The sequence below is a fragment of the Vigna umbellata genome, unplaced genomic scaffold (genome assembly GCF_029865625.1).
Source record: "Vigna umbellata cultivar VRB3 unplaced genomic scaffold, Vumbellata_1.0 scaffold_562, whole genome shotgun sequence".
NCBI lineage: Eukaryota > Viridiplantae > Streptophyta > Magnoliopsida > Fabales > Fabaceae > Vigna > Vigna umbellata.
This window is the reverse complement of record NW_028274436.1, coordinates 21,764-44,923: the sequence shown is the minus strand read 5'-3', so window position 1 is coordinate 44,923 and position 23,160 is coordinate 21,764.

The following is a 23,160-nucleotide window of genomic DNA, read 5'->3' as shown; positions in this document are numbered from 1 at the left end:
AGTCCAAGTCAAACAAACATACATCTTCTACCACTTTGTAAAAGTCATAACTATATATGATAAAAATATATTTAACAATTTAGGAAACCGCCAATTTTGTTTCTGGATTGGTAAAATATTTCACTTTATTCTTACAAGGAAAATTTAAAAAAAAAACGTTTTGGATATACATTTGCCTTATGCCACACTTGGTGGTACACTCAAACATTTTAGATAAATCTCCAAAATATATATTTTACGATATATTACTTTTATTGAAACTGTCCCATCAATTTGAGCATTGTTGAACTTGAATAAGTTTTTAACGTATTTAGAATTGTCAACAATGAACACTAGTACCATCATGAATTAACAAGGGATGTGAATTGATTTGGATTTTGAGGAAATTTTGGCACCATAGCCATGTTAAGATCTATATTTGGAATGTGTATAGTATTTCTTACTTTTGACAATAGCAAGATCTTTCTTTCAATCCATAGAAGATTGTGTAAAGAATGAACATAATTATGCATTTCATTTACACTAGCAAAAAAGGTGCAGACACGTTCTTTATAAATTTCTTTTTGTCCACCTTCTGTAACTTCAGGTTGTGTGAACAAAATTAGCTTATTACAATGATCAGCTTTTGCCATATTGCAAACAAATCAACATACGTTAGATATGATTTTGTTGGCAATTTTCTATCAGGATAATACCAGATATTAACATTAAATTAATTATTTTCATAAATATAATTTATTTAGTCAACTAATTTTTGAAATTATTGTATAAATTTTGGTATTGTAATCTCCCCAAATTTGTAATAATTTATTCTAGTAATTACTATGTAGTGGACAAGATTCTATAAATTTCACATGTGTGTTGTGTTTTTTATCACCAAATTTGTTCTCTTATACAACATATTATTATAACATTAGAATTATGAGATTTGAAAGTTTGAAACTAATAAACATATTAAATCATATTGTAATATACAGGGTAGCCGACTGTCTAGAGGGGTCAGGGCATCTACAACGACGGTAATTTAATGATTGTGAGCCAGGAAAGATGGATGTCATTAATGACTAATTAATACACTATGACCATATCAGTATGAATTAATGACCTTGATTGCCATAAGCCCTATAAATATAAGGTAATGGCCAGGTAAAGACATCTTAATCATTATAAAAATATATAGACCTCTTTATGAAAGATATCTGACTTGAGCTTCAGAGTGTCTTCTGCAGGTCAACCACCCATCGGAGTGGATTACGTTTGCGGAGAGCATTGGATGATCAAAAGAGAGCAGAGCAAAGAAGGACGATCGACCCTCATACCAATTTAACCGAAACAATTGACGCCCACCGTGGGGCCAAGCGGCATCCCATGAAGCCACAAGGAACCAGACGCGCGCTCGGTCCCGACATCGCTACTTCGGATCAATACCAGGAAGGTCCAGACTTACGTTCAACCTTATCGATTCCAATGACTTTTGATTATAATTTATAAATATAATATATTGAAGCATTTACTTTATTTTGTTTAACTCATATTTTTGTGAGTAAAAATATCCTGGACAGGAAGATTCAGTCCTACGTTCAACCTTATCAGGTTCTAGTCTAGTGATTTTTTATTATAATTTATAAATTATAATATATTGAAGTGTTTACTTAACACATATTTTTCTGAGTAAAAATATCATGTGTAGGAAGGTCCAGTACATTCAATCTTATCAGGTTCCAATGACTTCTGATTATAATTTATAAATTATAATATATTGAAGCATTTACTTTATTTTGTTTAACTCATATTTTTGTGAGTAAAAATATCCTGCACAGGAAGCGCCATACCTACGTTCAACTTTGTTAGGTTCTAATGACTCTTAATTTTAAATTATAAATTATAAAATATTATTTGGAGGAAGGTTCAAACCTAAGTTCAATTTTGGCAGGTTCTAATGTCTTTTATAATTTATAAAATATTGAAGTATTTGCTTTATTTTGTTTAACTCATATTTTCGTGAGTGAAAATATCTTGCGCAGGAAAAAGTTATAAAAAGAGCTCCTATCATTTATCGCTCGGCCTAGAGGAAAAAGTTATGGAAAAAGAACTTCTAGAGTCGACATTCAACGTGGGAAAAGGCTCTCGGGCTATTAAGCTTAAAAGGGGGTCCCCACCGATCATTGCCCAACGTAGGAAAAGGTTCTCGGGCTGTTAAGCTCAAAAGGGAGTCCCTACTGTTCGTTGCTCAATGTGCGAAAAGGCTCTCGGGCTATTAAGCTCAAAAGGGGCTCCCCACCGATCATTGCCCAACATAGGAAAAGGCTCTCGGGCTGTTAAGCTCAAAAGGGAGTCCCTACCGTTCGTTGCTCAACACAGGAAAAGGCTCTCGGGTTATTAAGCTCAAAAGGGGGGTCTCCACCGATCATTGCCCAACGAAGGAAAAGACTCTCGGGCTGTTAAGCTCAAAAGGGAGTCCCTTTCGTTCGTTGCTCAACGCAGGAAAAGGTTCTCGAGTTATTAAGCTTAAAAGGGGGTCCCCACCGATCATTGCTCAACATAGGAAAAGACTCTCAGGCTGTTAAGCTCAAAAGGGAGTCCCTGCCATTCGTCACTCAATGCAGGAAAAGGTTCAAGAGCTCTTAAACTCTAAAAGGAATCCTTGTCGTTCGTTGCTAGCGAATCTAACGGTGAGGAAGATTCGACCTTTTGAATTCAACTGGAACGATCCCATGTGTCTCATCATCAACGGTTACTTGTCTTATCGCCAACTGCTCAAACCGCTCCTACCACGACTCAACTACAAAAAGTTAAACCCCTTCGCACCTGCAAACAACTGCTCGGGGCTTGGGGGGCTTAATGTACTATACATGGGTAGCCGACTGTCCTAGGAGAGGGCCATCTACACCGACCGGTAATTCAATGATTGTGAGCCAGGTAAGATGGATGTCATTAATGACTAATTAATACACTTATTGACCATATCAGTGAAAAATATACGGTATTTATGGGCAGTTAGCAGGTATATTATTAAATATTAATGGTTTGATTGTCGTATCAAATATGAATATACAAAATTATTGTCATATCCAATATGAATTAATGAGCTTGATTGTCATAAGCCCTATAAATATAGGGTTAATGTCCAGGTAAAGACATCTTAATCTATTGTAATAAAATATAGACCTCTTTATGAAAGATATTTGACTTGAGCGTGTCTTCTGCAGGTCAACCACCCATTGGAGTGGATTACGTTTGCGGAGAGCATTGAACGATCAAAAGAGAGCAGAGCAAAGAAGGAGGACCGACCCTCAGACCAATTTAACCGAAACAATTCTCATGACATTTGGTACAAAACAAGGTTAAATACCATTATCTTGAGTATGTCGTGATTATCCTTTTTTGGATTATTTATTTGTGTGTTCCTTTGTGTTTGATGTCGGACCAGACATTGTTAGTATTGGAGGTATTGCCATTAGTGAAGTGGTGTTAACAAAATTCTCGAAGCATCGACACTACAATCCTTCGATGCTTTTGTGGAATAACTCTAAGGAGTTTGAGATTTGTTCTGTGTAGTAATGTAGTGTGGAATGCTACCACTTGCTTATGGCAATTGACACCATTTTTTGGACAATGGATGTGCTAAAAAACAATGTGTTGGGAATCCAAGTGAGTCTAAGTCCCACATTGGGTAAAAATGGAAAAGTGAAGCACCATATAAAAGTGAAAACACATTAACCCATTGTCTTAAGCTTTTGAGTTGAAAGTAGTGTTAATCCCTTATGTCGCTAGACTTATGTCTCATTGGTATTATATGTTCCCAGTGAATTTTCTCTCTCCTTTATATCAAAAGTCTTCCTAGTAAGAGTTAATATTGTAAATATTTTTTTAAATGTTTGAATGGTCGATATAATTTTACTGAATTAGAGATTACCCACAACTTCTCTTATGGATTGATATTTATAATCACATAATAAACATGATTTGTAATTAATTATATGCAATGTGGTGAATTTTTACCCACAAAATTTTTTCTTACATCTACATGATTAATTAAAATAAAATATTGTATTATATTTCTTAAATTTTCCACGGGAATTAAGAAAATGAACATAGTTGTATAATAGTTTATCATTTAGTTAAATGACTCTAATTTAGTAAGACTTTAACCCATAGACAAGTTTTATCACTAGATTAATTTATTAAGACATGTTTGCATTGTCAAAACATGATTTTGTTATAGTGTCAAATTATGATGATGAACATGTATTTTATAATTTTCAATTTCTCAATCTATGAATATTTTTTATATCAATTGTGGTATTCCCAAATTAAAAGGAGATAGTTATAATTTTTGGAAGGAAAAAGTTCTTCTCCATTTGGGTTGGATGGACATTGATTATGCTATTAGAAAACCAAAGCCACTGGTTATTATTGAGACCAACACTCCAAATGCTATTGATCTTGATGAAAAATGGGAGAAGTCAAATTGTCTCTTTGTAACGTTCCTAAAGAACAACAATTTTGTTGGAATTTGGGGTTGCAATGTGAGAGATTTACTAAAGACTATTGATGAACAATCTATTACATTTGATAAATCTCTTTCCAACACTATTATCATACATTTTCTCATCCTCAAAGCTTACAAGACTAAGGGAGTCCGTAATCACATCATGCGCATAAGGGACATTGTTGAAAGCCTTGGAGGTTACCATGTCTAATTCCTTTTAGTAGATTATATTTTGTGTACTCTACCTTATAATTATGCTCCTTTTAAAATTTCTTATAACACACATAAGGATAAACAATCTATTAATGCATTATTGACCATGTGTGTTTAAGAAGACGAAAAATTGAGGAAGGTGAAACAGTGAACTTGACTACTTCTTTTAAGAATAAGAAGAATCAAGTTAATCAGAAAGGAAAAATGTCAGCTAAAGCAGTTATAAAGAAGAAGTTCAAGTGTTTCTTTTATAAAATAAGGGACTTGTGTAGAAGGATTGTCCAAAATTTAAGAATTCATTAGAGAAGAAAGGTGATAATTTTGCTTTCATTTATTATGAATATAATATGACTAATATTAATCATAATACATGGTGGATTGTCTCTATATCCACAACCCATGTTTGTAATACCATATAAGGTATGCAAAACCTAAGCCTAATGGAAAGTGAATATTGCATTTATTCACAAAGCAAGATGAGTCGCGAAAGTCATCGGGACATGTAATTTTGTTTTAAGCAATAGTTGTATTTTTGTGTTTATAAAAGGTCTTTTATGTTCCTAATTTTAGTAAGAAATTAATTTCTATTTGCCAACTTGCACCCTTAGGTTTTTCATTTATTTTTATGGACTTTGGTTTTACTTTATTGAATAAATTGAAAGTTGTTGGTTTTGATGGACTATGTGATGGTCTTTACTCTATTAAATTACAAAACCACAATACTTATAGTTCAATGCATGTTTCTGTTGTGTTAAACAATGTATTATGAATGAGAATTCCTTTATGTTATGACACTAAAGATTGTACATCTCCATTGAGAGAATCAAGCGACTAATAAATGATGGAGTACTTAGTACTTTAGATTTTGTTGATTTTAAGACTTGTGTGGATTGCATTAAGGGTAAACAAACTAACAAGTAAAAAAATGTGCTAAAAGGAGTTCAAACCTACTAGAAATAATTCATACAAATATTTGTGGGATGCAGATAATTTGAGATACTTCATCACCTTTATAGATGAATCACTCACAATATATGTATTTTTACTTACTTTGTTCGAAGGATGAAGTTTATATGCTTTTAAAGTTTGTAAAGCTGACATAGAGTTGCAATGTGAAAATCAAATTAAGATTGTGAGATCATATAGAAATAGAGAGTACTATGGTAAATACACTGAGTGAACTTCATTGTGAAATTTCTTCAAAAATATGAGATTATTGCTCAATACACTATACCTTAAAATTACAGAAAAATACTTGAAGGAAAGGTTAAATAATGTTATGAAAAAACTTTTTTGCATATTAACATTTAACAACCTTAGTAATATTAAACGATCTACACCTATTGTTTTTGATTTATAAAATAATGTTTAAACCACATTCAGAAATAATTACTCCTTATTTCTTTTATCCACTTTAAGTTGATCATATTACCATGTTACTTCGTCTGCATAATTCGACGAGAGATATGATAGATAATTCACATTATCATTTTTCTCAATGATCTTCTAGAATTTAGGGATGGTAACTCTCAATGTATGTAATTGTTCACATTATATCCGACCACATCAATCAATTTAATATTTTTGAACCATTTATCTTATATTTTTTTCTTTCGTTTACATCTTCCTTAAATCGCACAAATTTTATAGGAGTAGTGTAACATAAAATCTCCCAATTGATGGTTTGTTAGAAATTAGCTATTTAAATATATAGAATAATATTATAATCAAAGAACAAAATTCATCCCTAGTCGCCTAAAAGAAAATCGTTGGTTGGTATGGGCTGAGATGAGGATGGTTCAATCCACAGAATTTCCCCTCATTATAATCGCTTTTCAATCCATTAGGACTTGTTGATAACAGATGCCACGGGATTGAGTTTCTTCGTTGAACTTTTGCTTTTGCTTTTGTTTTCGTTTTTTTTAAGTTATCTTTCTTTATCAGAAAAATATACTAAATTCAGGTAATATTTTTCAAAGTTAGCAAAATCGATAGATTTTAAGAAAAATATTAGTATAGATAAGTTGATTTTGGAATAGATGTTTTTCAATCTACCCATTTTTATAATTTATAAGTTATAAAATTCAGCATTTATTCATTCTTTTACTAACTACTAAATTAATCGGTGACTTGGAAACAATGTTACTCAAATACTGTAAACAAATTATAAATAAATACTTTTTAGATGAAAATGTGAAAGTGTTATTTAGCATTAAGTACTTTAATTTAGTGTGCATGTAATAAACTTATTACACCTTAATTTATAATACAAACTTCATTGTATATCTTTTAAAATAAAATAAAAAGTTTATTATGTTATATTTCTTCGTAAAATTTATCAAAATATCTTAACAATCATAAAATTTATCAAAGCTTGACTTGATCTCGGTAGTAATGCTTGTACACGCATGGTCGGGGGCAAAAATTAATCACCCTTGACGAATATCATTTCTAGACCTTTTAAGTATTTAACTATTTTTTATTCAATTTAGCTAATTAAGAAAAAAGTGATTAAGATGGTCCTTATTAATTAATTGAAACTAAGTGATCCATTCTTACAATGTACTTATGACTTAGCTTAAAGATAGGGGCAAGATTTCTTCATATACATATATTATACTTATATGAAAAGATTTTAATTAGAATATTTTCAAGCCTAAGTGACGCGATATTCAGTGTAAATAGAGTTGAGTTGAGTGAAAAAACACTTTCCGTACTAAGTAGTTATTTAATAAGTAGTAGTTATATTATTATTTTCATGATTGTAAAGTAAAATATGTTATTAAAAATCCTCCTTAATTAGTTGTCACAACAGTTAATTTGATTTATCTGTTTTGGAAATTGCAGAATACTAGCTGGTAACACAATGAGTGGAGTATGAAAGTCAACGAAATAAGAATATATTATCTATTAATTATTACTAATATTGAAAATGTGATTCCATCTAGCTGAATGAGAAGATGGTAATAAGGTTGAAAAGAATGATTTGATATGGATTATGAATGTCGAAGCAGGAGACCAAAGGACCAAAAGGAGTAGACAAACCATGATAAGGTTTATTGTCTCCTTATTTTATTCATCACATTCAACTCTTGGTTTTCCTCTCTCAGACACTCAAACCATGGGTATCGGCTTTTGTTTCGCTACAACATAAGGTCAATATACTTTGTCTTTTTAGTTCATCAATCAATCTCTAGACACACAATATTACAAAAATGTAGAAACTTTAAGAAATCACATAATAAACCAAAATTAATCCTTACAAATTTATTACGTTCATCATTTATTTGTAACAAACTTTTTAATACATTGAAGGTAGAATTTGCACTTCCATCATTTTTCTGCTACCATCTTTATAATCTATACCTATAAATGTGGGAAATTAAATTTAGATTTATAATAACATCTTTTATCCTATTTTTTATGATGGATATCGGTTTTACCACCTAAGCCTATTAAAATTGGTAAAAAAAATAATAATTTTTGGCATTGGTTATAAACCAAAACAAAAAAGTTCATATTTGTTTTGGGTAAAAAAACTCGAAATACTAAACCAAAAATTTAAAAAAAAATTATTTATTTGGTTTTGGTTTTGCTCAAAACTTAAACTATATATTCATTATGATTTAAAATAATTATTTAATTTTTTAAAAATATTTGGTCTTGATTTGAATGAGAACATATGCTAAAGACGCTTAAAATTGAATAATTATTTTAAATCAAAAAGAGTATATAGCATTGATTACGAGGATAATCGAGGTCAAACCTCTTTTATGCTTTAATTCTGCGAATAACCGAGACCATATACACTTTCTAATTTAAAATAATTAATTAATTTTAAGAGTCTTTAGCATTGGTTCTAATTATAACCGAAGCGATATACCATTTTTTTCTTCGATTTTATAATAGTCAAGGCCGAAAGTTGTTTATTTTTTAAACATTTTTTTAAATGATATTTGGCTTCGGCTATAGCCTGAATCGAAGTAAAATACCCCTTTTTTTCGATTTTAGCTATAACCAAATCCTAATGTTAGCATTTTTTTTAAACATTTTCCTTGTTTTTGTTTCATCCTACATATATAACTTGCTTAAAATCCAACACAAAAATAGAAACAAAAACAAAATATGATTTCCAGAACAAAAACAGAATAGGATATCCTTAAAAATAAAAATTTAGATAGTTGTACAAATTATGATATCCTAACAATTACATACTATTATATATTTTTATTACATATTTTGCACAAGCTTTCCTTAAGTAATGAATGGCATTATCGAAAATTGGTGTAAGATTCTTAAATTTCTACAAAAAGATAATGGTTTCAATTAGTGTGTAAAAAGACAGTAGAGAAAAATATTTTATTCAATATAATTATTAACGTTTTCCAAGTACTTATAATATGAGCACGAGTTGTCATCAAATGCATTAGATAGTAATCTCTCTTATATGAGTCGGTTTGTATATTATACTACAATATACCACTATAATTATAAGTAAATGAGGAAGATCACTGGAATAAAACAATTATGAATGTATGGACCAAAATACCAAACCTTGAAGGCCAACCATACAAGCTTTTTAGCCTTAGTAGTTGATTTTCCTGGCAACATCATATGTCCTGCAATTGAACTACAAAAAAATGGAATATTTTAGGATACACTTTTACAACAAAGAAAGTTCATAACATTGAGATAACATTGAGATTTTTTACCAATCTATAACTTGTTTGAGATGGTTGGTGAGAGACTTGTGCAAGTTATATCCTTAACACTAGAACATAGCATAACATGCATCACGAATAACATATCACCGTAAACTGGGAAGTCACTAATGTTGCCAAATAACATAGCATGCATCACGAAAGTTTCAGAAGCAAAGTCATACTCCATCAACCTACAACAACTTCAAGTCTTCAACTAGTTGATTGAGATAAACATTTATGTAATTTTCAGACTGTCTTGAACCAGATATCATCATAAAGAACATCAAGTACTTTTTTTCATGCACAATCTAGGAAATAAGTTGTAAATTATCAATATAATGAGCCATCAACTCAAGTTTGTACTTAAATTATCAAATGGATTCATTCTATTAGTAACTAAATTAAATCGAAGATTTCTACAATCTTGATCAAATTTGGGAAGTTCATGATCACTATTTTTCCATTGCATTGAATCATATGGATGATGAAGCAGATCGTGAATTGTTCTCTCAGTTGCATGGCACCTAAGGTTTTTAGTGTCTTTTAGATTTACAAACAAACGCTGCTTAAGTCTGGGCAGAATTGGAAGGTACCAAACTACTTTCACAGCGGAGCCATCATTTTTTATCTGACCACTATATTAACTGTTGTTTTGTGGCTTGTACCATGATAACCCACATTTCATACATTTTTTCAAACCTTCAAATTCTTTTCTGTATAATATTTAATCATTAGGACATGCATGTATCATTTTATACTCCATATCCATTGGACAAAGAATTTTCTTAACATCATAATTATAGGTGGGTAATGTATTTCCATCTAGAAGCATTTCATTCAATAACACAAATAATTTTATGAAATTCTTATCGGTCTATTCATTAGTCGCATTCAAATTCATGAGCCTTAATATCGTTGATAATCATGTGAACTTAGTTGAGTCGACATACAAAGGAGTTTTTGCATCATTGGGCATCATGTCATTCACATGCATGGATGACAAAAATACTCGTGTTCATGGGTATCTGCATATAAAATTCAGGATGAATAGTTGATATCCGCTACTTATTACTTGTGGGTAGCGAGTAATGGATATTTTAATACCCGTTTATAAACAGGCCGGGTATGAGTATTATACTACTTGTATCCACGGGTCTTCGCTATCCGTAAAAAATAAAAAAATTATATTTTATTAAATTTAATTTAATTAAAATTAAAATTAATTTATATTTTATCAAATTAAATTTAATTAAAATTAAATTTTAATTGCCTTGTGGTTTTAGTTGTTAATAGAACTGAAACAGAAAGAACATATGGCTTTGATTCTATTAAATCTGAGGCTATATATCATTTTCAGAAGAAAAAAAATAAAATAATTTTTGAAAATTTTAATATATCTTTCTATTTCGGTTTTCTATCAATAGATACTAAAAAAGATATGGTTTCGGTTCTTTTACCCTATAAATTTACAAAAGGCTTAAATGCTTACTTCGTTACCATGTTAAGAGGTGAATTTCTGTTTAGTACCCAGTTTTAAAAATGAAGACATTCGGTCTCTATGTTATGAAAAGTATATGAATAAGGTCCACAAAGAACAAGTTCAACAAATCATTAAAGAAAAAACTAAACAAGAGAGAGCAAAAGCTGGACAGCAGAAGAGAGAAGAGAAAAAGTACGGCCACATCATGGACTTAACGCCGTTGCTGTCAACTTAACGGACATCACATTATTCATACACTTTTCATAACGCAGGGACCCAATGTCTTCATTTTTAAAACCGGGTACTAAATAGAAATTCACTTAAAACTGGATACTAAATAGAAATTCACCTCATCAGGACGAAATAAACATTTAAGCATTTACAAAATTTAAAAAAATTGTCATTTCAGTTTCTTCAAAACTAAAACATATTAGATGAGTTAAAACGCCAAAACAAGTGTGTGTGAATATAATTTATTCAAATTGGTCTATTAACCAGAAAGTACAAAATGAAACGTCTTACCTAATTGTTAAAAAGATGCAAATTTTTTCGCAATTTTTAACCAGTGATCTTTTGTAACAGAAGCATGTAAATTTACAAAATTTTAAAAACTATCACTATATTGTTATATATTTCATTTTCTTCAAAACTAAAACATATTACACCAGTTAAAACGTAAAAACAAGTGTATGTGAACATTTATTCATATTTGTTTATTAAGTGGAAAGTACAAAAGATAAGCTAAGAAAACTAATATAGGTTGAAACCTCTTACCTAATTGCTAGAAAGATGCAATTTTTTTTTTTGCAATTTTTAACCAGTGATTTTTTTCTACTGTGAAGAAATTTTGCAGAGAAACTAAAAAAATAAAAATAGTTGAATTGCCCCGCAATATTGAACGCCGATCTGTCTCTAATGTACGTTATTTTTATTTAGTTGTAAAGTAAAACTATATTGGTTGGTTAATATTTTCAATTGGATAATTAGATATCCTGAATGATTTAATTACTTAATTTTATTAACAATTATTTAAGAAATTAGTTTATAAATAAATAATTTGATTAAGTTTCAAGTTTTTGATGAATTTGAATAAATTATAATTAAGTTTGAATATTCAAAATTTATATATCTTTTAATTAAGTATATATGACTTAATATTTTTTCATGTATAAAATTGCATCATCTTTATGCTTTAAGAAATTATTGATACATAGAGCGTGAACAAGGTCTAGCGACCATGAAAGTTAAAAGTCATAATTAGAATCATAGAATAATCTTGTTGGATTTGTAAACTTGGTGTGTAAGGGAGATAAATCCAAAAAAGACGTCAAAGAACCATGCATCTGATTCTAAAATGTCACCTGGTGAGGTATGCAAGTATTGTCATTAAGATTTTGGATATAATCTCAACTCAATAATTTTTTCATTCTTCTTCCATTTTTGTTCAGATTCACGCATACGCACGCACACCGTGTATTATATATAATTGACAAACCTAACCTAATAGATTGCAATTATATATAATACACGGTGTGCGTGCGTATGCGTGAATCTGAACAAAAATGGAAGAAGAATGAAAAAATTATTGAGTTGAGATTATATCCAAAATCTTAATGACAATACTTGCATACCTCACCAGGTGACATTTTAGAATCAGATGCATGGTTCTTTGACGTCTTTTTTGGATTTATCTCCCTTACACACCAAGTTTACAAATCCAACAAGATTATTCTATGATTCTAATTATGACTTTTAACTTTCATGGTCGCTAGACCTTGTTCACGCTCTATGTATCAATAATTTCTTAAAGCATAAAGATGATGCAATTTTATACATGAAAAAATATTAAGTCATATATACTTAATTAAAAGATATATAAATTTTGAATATTCAAACTTAATTATAATTTATTCAAATTCATCAAAAACTTGAAACTTAATCAAATTATTTATTTATAAACTAATTTCTTAAATAATTGTTAATAAAATTAAGTAATTAAATCATTCAGGATATCTAATTATCCAATTGAAAATATTAACCAACCAATATAGTTTTACTTTACAACTAAATAAAAATAACGTACATTAGAGACAGATCGGCGTTCAATATTGCGGGGCAATTCAACTATTTTTATTTTTTTAGTTTCTCTGCAAAATTTCTTCACAGTAGAAAAAAATCACTGGTTAAAAATTGCAAAAAAAAAAATTGCATCTTTCTAGCAATTAGGTAAGAGGTTTCAACCTATATTAGTTTTCTTAGCTTATCTTTTGTACTTTCCACTTAATAAACAAATATGAATAAATGTTCACATACACTTGTTTTTACGTTTTAACTGGTGTAATATGTTTTAGTTTTGAAGAAAATGAAATATATAACAATATAGTGATAGTTTTTAAAATTTTGTAAATTTACATGCTTCTGTTACAAAAGATCACTGGTTAAAAATTGCGAAAAAATTTGCATCTTTTTAACAATTAGGTAAGACGTTTCATTTTGTACTTTCTGGTTAATAGACCAATTTGAATAAATTATATTCACACACACTTGTTTTGGCGTTTTAACTCATCTAATATGTTTTAGTTTTGAAGAAACTGAAATGACAATTTTTTTAAATTTTGTAAATGCTTAAATGTTTATTTCGTCCTGATGAGGTGAATTTCTATTTAGTATCCAGTTTTAAGTGAATTTCTATTTAGTACCCGGTTTTAAAAATGAAGACATTGGGTCCCTGCGTTATGAAAAGTGTATGAATAATGTGATGTCCGTTAAGTTGACAGCAACGGCGTTAAGTCCATGATGTGGCCGTACTTTTTCTCTTCTCTCTTCTGCTGTCCAGCTTTTGCTCTCTCTTGTTTAGTTTTTTCTTTAATGATTTGTTGAACTTGTTCTTTGTGGACCTTATTCATATACTTTTCATAACATAGAGACCGAATGTCTTCATTTTTAAAACTGGGTACTAAACAGAAATTCACCTCTTAACATGGTAACGAAGTAAGCATTTAAGCCTTTTGTAAATTTATAGGGTAAAAGAACCGAAACCATATCTTTTTTAGTATCTATTGATAGAAAACCGAAATAGAAAGATATATTAAAATTTTCAAAAATTATTTTATTTTTTTTCTTCTGAAAATGATATATAGCCTCAGATTTAATAGAATCAAAGCCATATGTTCTTTCTGTTTCAGTTCTATTAACAACTAAAACCACAAGGCAATTAAAATTTAATTTTAATTAAATTTAATTTGATAAAATATAAATTAATTTTAATTTTAATTAAATTAAATTTAATAAAATATAATTTTTTTATTTTTTACGGATAGCGAAGACCCGTGGATACAAGTAGTATAATACTCATACCCGGCCTGTTTATAAACGGGTATTAAAATATCCATTACTCGCTACCCACAAGTAATAAGTAGCGGATATCAACTATTCATCCTGAATTTTATATGCAGATACCCATGAACACGAGTATTTTTGTCATCCATGCATGTGAATGACATGATGCCCAATGATGCAAAAACTCCTTTGTATGTCGACTCAACTAAGTTCACATGATTATCAACGATATTAAGGCTCATGAATTTGAATGCGACTAATGAATAGACCGATAAGAATTTCATAAAATTATTTGTGTTATTGAATGAAATGCTTCTAGATGGAAATACATTACCCACCTATAATTATGATGTTAAGAAAATTCTTTGTCCAATGGATATGGAGTATAAAATGATACATGCATGTCCTAATGATTAAATATTATACAGAAAAGAATTTGAAGGTTTGAAAAAATGTATGAAATGTGGGTTATCATGGTACAAGCCACAAAACAACAGTTAATATAGTGGTCAGATAAAAAATGATGGCTCCGCTGTGAAAGTAGTTTGGTACCTTCCAATTCTGCCCAGACTTAAGCAGCGTTTGTTTGTAAATCTAAAAGACACTAAAAACCTTAGGTGCCATGCAACTGAGAGAACAATTCACGATCTGCTTCATCATCCATATGATTCAATGCAATGGAAAAATAGTGATCATGAACTTCCCAAATTTGATCAAGATTGTAGAAATCTTCGATTTAATTTAGTTACTAATAGAATGAATCCATTTGATAATTTAAGTACAAACTTGAGTTGATGGCTCATTATATTGATAATTTACAACTTATTTCCTAGATTGTGCATGAAAAAAAGTACTTGATGTTCTTTATGATGATATCTGGTTCAAGACAGTCTGAAAATTACATAAATGTTTATCTCAATCAACTAGTTGAAGACTTGAAGTTGTTGTAGGTTGATGGAGTATGACTTTGCTTCTGAAACTTTCGTGATGCATGCTATGTTATTTGGCAACATTAGTGACTTCCCAGTTTACGGTGATATGTTATTCGTGATGCATGTTATGCTATGTTCTAGTGTTAAGGATATAACTTGCACAAGTCTCTCACCAACCATCTCAAACAAGTTATAGATTGGTAAAAAATCTCAATGTTATCTCAATGTTATGAACTTTCTTTGTTGTAAAAGTGTATCCTAAAATATTCCATTTTTTTGTAGTTCAATTGCAGGACATATGATGTTGCCAGGAAAATCAACTACTAAGGCTAAAAAGCTTGTATGGTTGGCCTTCAAGGTTTGGTATTTTGGTCCATACATTCATAATTGTTTTATTCCAGTGATCTTCCTCATTTACTTATAATTATAGTGGTATATTGTAGTATAATATACAAACCGACTCATATAAGAGAGATTACTATCTAATGCATTTGATGACAACTCGTGCTCATATTATAAGTACTTGGAAAACGTTAATAATTATATTGAATAAAATATTTTTCTCTACTGTCTTTTTACACACTAATTGAAACCATTATCTTTTTGTAGAAATTTAAGAATCTTACACCAATTTTCGATAATGCCATTCATTACTTAAGGAAAGCTTGTGCAAAATATGTAATAAAAATATATAATAGTATGTAATTGTTAGGATATCATAATTTGTACAACTATCTAAATTTTTATTTTTAAGGATATCCTATTCTGTTTTTGTTCTGGAAATCATATTTTGTTTTTGTTTCTATTTTTGTGTTGGATTTTAAGCAAGTTATATATGTAGGATGAAACAAAAACAAGGAAAATGTTTAAAAAAAATGCTAACATTAGGATTTGGTTATAGCTAAAATCGAAAAAAAGGGGTATTTTACTTCGATTCAGGCTATAGCCGAAGCCAAATATCATTTAAAAAAATGTTTAAAAAAATAAACAACTTTCGGCCTTGACTATTATAAAATCGAAGAAAAAAATGGTATATCGCTTCGGTTATAATTAGAACCAATGCTAAAGACTCTTAAAATTAATTAATTATTTTAAATTAGAAAGTGTATATGGTCTCGGTTATTCGCAGAATTAAAGCATAAAAGAGGTTTGACCTCGATTATCCTCGTAATCAATGCTATATACTCTTTTTGATTTAAAATAATTATTCAATTTTAAGCGTCTTTAGCATATGTTCTCATTCAAATCAAGACCAAATATTTTTAAAAAATTAAATAATTATTTTAAATCATAATGAATATATAGTTTAAGTTTTGAGCAAAACCAAAACCAAATAAATAATTTTTTTTTAAATTTTTGGTTTAGTATTTCGAGTTTTTTTACCCAAAACAAATATGAACTTTTTTGTTTTGGTTTATAACCAATGCCAAAAATTATTATTTTTTTTACCAATTTTAATAGGCTTAGGTGGTAAAACCGATATCCATCATAAAAAATAGGATAAAAGATGTTATTATAAATCTAAATTTAATTTCCCACATTTATAGGTATAGATTATAAAGATGGTAGCAGAAAAATGATGGAAGTGCAAATTCTACCTTCAATGTATTAAAAAGTTTGTTACAAATAAATGATGAACGTAATAAATTTGTAAGGATTAATTTTGGTTTATTATGTGATTTCTTAAAGTTTCTACATTTTTGTAATATTGTGTGTCTAGAGATTGATTGATGAACTAAAAAAGACAAAGTATATTGACCTTATGTTGTAGCGAAACAAAAGCCGATACCCATGGTTTGAGTGTCTGAGAGAGGAAAACCAAGAGTTGAATGTGATGAATAAAATAAGGAGACAATAAACCTTATCATGGTTTGTCTACTCCTTTTGGTCCTTTGGTCTCCTGCTTCGACATTCATAATCCATATCAAATCATTCTTTTCAACCTTATTACCATCTTCTCATTCAGCTAGATGGAATCACATTTTCAATATTAGTAATAATTAATAGATAATATATTCTTATTTCGTTGACTTTCATACTCCACTCATTGTGTTACCAGCTAGTATTCTGCAATTTCCAAAAACAGATAAATCAAATTAACTGTTGTGACAACTAATTAAGGAGGATTTTTAATAACATATTTTACTTTACAATCATGAAAATAATAATATAACTACTACTTATTAAATAACTACTTAGTACGGAAAGTGTTTTTTCACTCAACTCAACTCTATTTACACTGAATATCGCGTCACTTAGGCTTGAAAATATTCTAATTAAAATCTTTTCATATAAGTATAATATATGTATATGAAGAAATCTTGCCCCTATCTTTAAGCTAAGTCATAAGTACATTGTAAGAATGGATCACTTAGTTTCAATTAATTAATAAGGACCATCTTAATCACTTTTTTCTTAATTAGCTAAATTGAATAAAAAATAGTTAAATACTTAAAAGGTCTAGAAATGATATTCGTCAAGGGTGATTAATTTTTGCCCCCGACCATGCGTGTACAAGCATTACTACCGAGATCAAGTCAAGCTTTGATAAATTTTATGATTGTTAAGATATTTTGATAAATTTTACGAAGAAATATAACATAATAAACTTTTTATTTTATTTTAAAAGATATACAATGAAGTTTGTATTATAAATTAAGGTGTAATAAGTTTATTACATGCACACTAAATTAAAGTACTTAATGCTAAATAACACTTTCACATTTTCATCTAAAAAGTATTTATTTATAATTTGTTTACAGTATTTGAGTAACATTGTTTCCAAGTCACCGATTAATTTAGTAGTTAGTAAAAGAATGAATAAATGCTGAATTTTATAACTTATAAATTATAAAAATGGGTAGATTGAAAAACATCTATTCCAAAATCAACTTATCTATACTAATATTTTTCTTAAAATCTATCGATTTTGCTAACTTTGAAAAATATTACCTGAATTTAGTATATTTTTCTGATAAAGAAAGATAACTTAAAAAAAAACGAAAACAAAAGCAAAAGCAAAAGTTCAACGAAGAAACTCAATCCCGTGGCATCTGTTATCAACAAGTCCTAATGGATTGAAAAGCGATTATAATGAGGGGAAATTCTGTGGATTGAACCATCCTCATCTCAGCCCATACCAACCAACGATTTTCTTTTAGGCGACTAGGGATGAATTTTGTTCTTTGATTATAATATTATTCTATATATTTAAATAGCTAATTTCTAACAAACCATCAATTGGGAGATTTTATGTTACACTACTCCTATAAAATTTGTGCGATTTAAGGAAGATGTAAACGAAAGAAAAAAATATAAGATAAATGGTTCAAAAATATTAAATTGATTGATGTGGTCGGATATAATGTGAACAATTACATACATTGAGAGTTACCATCCCTAAATTCTAGAAGATCATTGAGAAAAATGATAATGTGAATTATCTATCATATCTCTCGTCGAATTATGCAGACGAAGTAACATGGTAATATGATCAACTTAAAGTGGATAAAAGAAATAAGGAGTAATTATTTCTGAATGTGGTTTAAACATTATTTTATAAATCAAAAACAATAGGTGTAGATCGTTTAATATTACTAAGGTTGTTAAATGTTAATATGCAAAAAAGTTTTTTCATAACATTATTTAACCTTTCCTTCAAGTATTTTTCTGTAATTTTAAGGTATAGTGTATTGAGCAATAATCTCATATTTTTGAAGAAATTTCACAATGAAGTTCACTCAGTGTATTTACCATAGTACTCTCTATTTCTATATGATCTCACAATCTTAATTTGATTTTCACATTGCAACTCTATGTCAGCTTTACAAACTTTAAAAGCATATAAACTTCATCCTTCGAACAAAGTAAGTAAAAATACATATATTGTGAGTGATTCATCTATAAAGGTGATGAAGTATCTCAAATTATCTGCATCCCACAAATATTTGTATGAATTATTTCTAGTAGGTTTGAACTCCTTTTAGCACATTTTTTTACTTGTTAGTTTGTTTACCCTTAATGCAATCCACACAAGTCTTAAAATCAACAAAATCTAAAGTACTAAGTACTCCATCATTTATTAGTCGCTTGATTCTCTCAATGGAGATGTACAATCTTTAGTGTCATAACATAAAGGAATTCTCATTCATAATACATTGTTTAACACAACAGAAACATGCATTGAACTATAAGTATTGTGGTTTTGTAATTTAATAGAGTAAAGACCATCACATAGTCCATCAAAACCAACAACTTTCAATTTATTCAATAAAGTAAAACCAAAGTCCATAAAAATAAATGAAAAACCTAAGGGTGCAAGTTGGCAAATAGAAATTAATTTCTTACTAAAATTAGGAACATAAAAGACCTTTTATAAACACAAAAATACAACTATTGCTTAAAACAAAATTACATGTCCCGATGACTTTCGCGACTCATCTTGCTTTGTGAATAAATGCAATATTCACTTTCCATTAGGCTTAGGTTTTGCATACCTTATATGGTATTACAAACATGGGTTGTGGATATAGAGACAATCCACCATGTATTATGATTAATATTAGTCATATTATATTCATAATAAATGAAAGCAAAATTATCACCTTTCTTCTCTAATGAATTCTTAAATTTTGGACAATCCTTCTACACAAGTCCCTTATTTTATAAAAGAAACACTTGAACTTCTTCTTTATAACTGCTTTAGCTGACATTTTTCCTTTCTGATTAACTTGATTCTTCTTATTCTTAAAAGAAGTAGTCAAGTTCACTGTTTCACCTTCCTCAATTTTTCGTCTTCTTAAACACACATGGTCAATAATGCATTAATAGATTGTTTATCCTTATGTGTGTTATAAGAAATTTTAAAAGGAGCATAATTATAAGGTAGAGTACACAAAATATAATCTACTAAAAGGAATTAGACATGGTAACCTCCAAGGCTTTCAACAATGTCCCTTATGCGCATGATGTGATTACGGACTCCCTTAGTCTTGTAAGCTTTGAGGATGAGAAAATGTATGATAATAGTGTTGGAAAGAGATTTATCAAATGTAATAGATTGTTCATCAATAGTCTTTAGTAAATCTCTCACATTGCAACCCCAAATTCCAACAAAATTGTTGTTCTTTAGGAACGTTACAAAGAGACAATTTGACTTCTCCCATTTTTCATCAAGATCAATAGCATTTGGAGTGTTGGTCTCAATAATAACCAGTGGCTTTGGTTTTCTAATAGCATAATCAATGTCCATCCAACCCAAATGGAGAAGAACTTTTTCCTTCCAAAAATTATAACTATCTCCTTTTAATTTGGGAATACCACAATTGATATAAAAAATATTCATAGATTGAGAAATTGAAAATTATAAAATACATGTTCATCATCATAATTTGACACTATAACAAAATCATGTTTTGACAATGCAAACATGTCTTAATAAATTAATCTAGTGATAAAACTTGTCTATGGGTTAAAGTCTTACTAAATTAGAGTCATTTAACTAAATGATAAACTATTATACAACTATGTTCATTTTCTTAATTCCCGTGGAAAATTTAAGAAATATAATACAATATTTTATTTTAATTAATCATGTAGATGTAAGAAAAAATTTTGTGGGTAAAAATTCACCACATTGCATATAATTAATTACAAATCATGTTTATTATGTGATTATAAATATCAATCCATAAGAGAAGTTGTGGGTAATCTCTAATTCAGTAAAATTATATCGACCATTCAAACATTTAAAAAAAATATTTACAATATTAACTCTTACTAGGAAGACTTTTGATATAAAGGAGAGAGAAAATTCACTGGGAACATATAATACCAATGAGACATAAGTCTAGCGACATAAGGGATTAACACTACTTTCAACTCAAAAGCTTAAGACAATGGGTTAATGTGTTTTCACTTTTATATGGTGCTTCACTTTTCCATTTTTACCCAATGTGGGACTTAGACTCACTTGGATTCCCAACACATTGTTTTTTAGCACATCCATTGTCCAAAAAATGGTGTCAATTGCCATAAGCAAGTGGTAGCATTCCACACTACATTACTACACAGAACAAATCTCAAACTCCTTAGAGTTATTCCACAAAAGCATCGAAGGATTGTAGTGTCGATGCTTCGAGAATTTTGTTAACACCACTTCACTAATGGCAATACCTCCAATACTAACAATGTCTGGTCCGACATCAAACACAAAGGAACACACAAATAAATAATCCAAAAAAGGATAATCACGACATACTCAAGATAATGGTATTTAACCTTGTTTTGTACCAAATGTCATGAGAATTGTTTCGGTTAAATTGGTCTGAGGGTCGGTCCTCCTTCTTTGCTCTGCTCTCTTTTGATCGTTCAATGCTCTCCGCAAACGTAATCCACTCCAATGGGTGGTTGACCTGCAGAAGACACGCTCAAGTCAAATATCTTTCATAAAGAGGTCTATATTTTATTACAATAGATTAAGATGTCTTTACCTGGACATTAACCCTATATTTATAGGGCTTATGACAATCAAGCTCATTAATTCATATTGGATATGACAATAATTTTGTATATTCATATTTGATACGACAATCAAACCATTAATATTTAATAATATACCTGCTAACTGCCCATAAATACCGTATATTTTTCACTGATATGGTCAATAAGTGTATTAATTAGTCATTAATGACATCCATCTTACCTGGCTCACAATCATTGAATTACCGGTCGGTGTAGATGGCCCTCTCCTAGGACAGTCGGCTACCCATGTATAGTACATTAAGCCCCCCAAGCCCCGAGCAGTTGTTTGCAGGTGCGAAGGGGTTTAACTTTTTGTAGTTGAGTCGTGGTAGGAGCGGTTTGAGCAGTTGGCGATAAGACAAGTAACCGTTGATGATGAGACACATGGGATCGTTCCAGTTGAATTCAAAAGGTCGAATCTTCCTCACCGTTAGATTCGCTAGCAACGAACGACAAGGATTCCTTTTAGAGTTTAAGAGCTCTTGAACCTTTTCCTGCATTGAGTGACGAATGGCAGGGACTCCCTTTTGAGCTTAACAGCCTGAGAGTCTTTTCCTATGTTGAGCAATGATCGGTGGGGACCCCCTTTTAAGCTTAATAACTCGAGAACCTTTTCCTGCGTTGAGCAACGAACGAAAGGGACTCCCTTTTGAGCTTAACAGCCCGAGAGTCTTTTCCTTCGTTGGGCAATGATCGGTGGAGACCCCCCTTTTGAGCTTAATAACCCGAGAGCCTTTTCCTGTGTTGAGCAACGAACGGTAGGGACTCCCTTTTGAGCTTAACAGCCCGAGAGCCTTTTCCTATGTTGGGCAATGATCGGTGGGGAGCCCCTTTTGAGCTTAATAGCCCGAGAGCCTTTTCGCACATTGAGCAACGAACAGTAGGGACTCCCTTTTGAGCTTAACAGCCCGAGAACCTTTTCCTACGTTGGGCAATGATCGGTGGGGACCCCCTTTTAAGCTTAATAGCCCGAGAGCCTTTTCCCACGTTGAATGTCGACTCTAGAAGTTCTTTTTCCATAACTTTTTCCTCTAGGCCGAGCGATAAATGATAGGAGCTCTTTTTATAACTTTTTCCTGCGCAAGATATTTTCACTCACGAAAATATGAGTTAAACAAAATAAAGCAAATACTTCAATATTTTATAAATTATAAAAGACATTAGAACCTGCCAAAATTGAACTTAGGTTTGAACCTTCCTCCAAATAATATTTTATAATTTATAATTTAAAATTAAGAGTCATTAGAACCTAACAAAGTTGAACGTAGGTATGGCGCTTCCTGTGCAGGATATTTTTACTCACAAAAATATGAGTTAAACAAAATAAAGTAAATGCTTCAATATATTATAATTTATAAATTATAATCAGAAGTCATTGGAACCTGATAAGATTGAATGTACTGGACCTTCCTACACATGATATTTTTACTCAGAAAAATATGTGTTAAGTAAACACTTCAATATATTATAATTTATAAA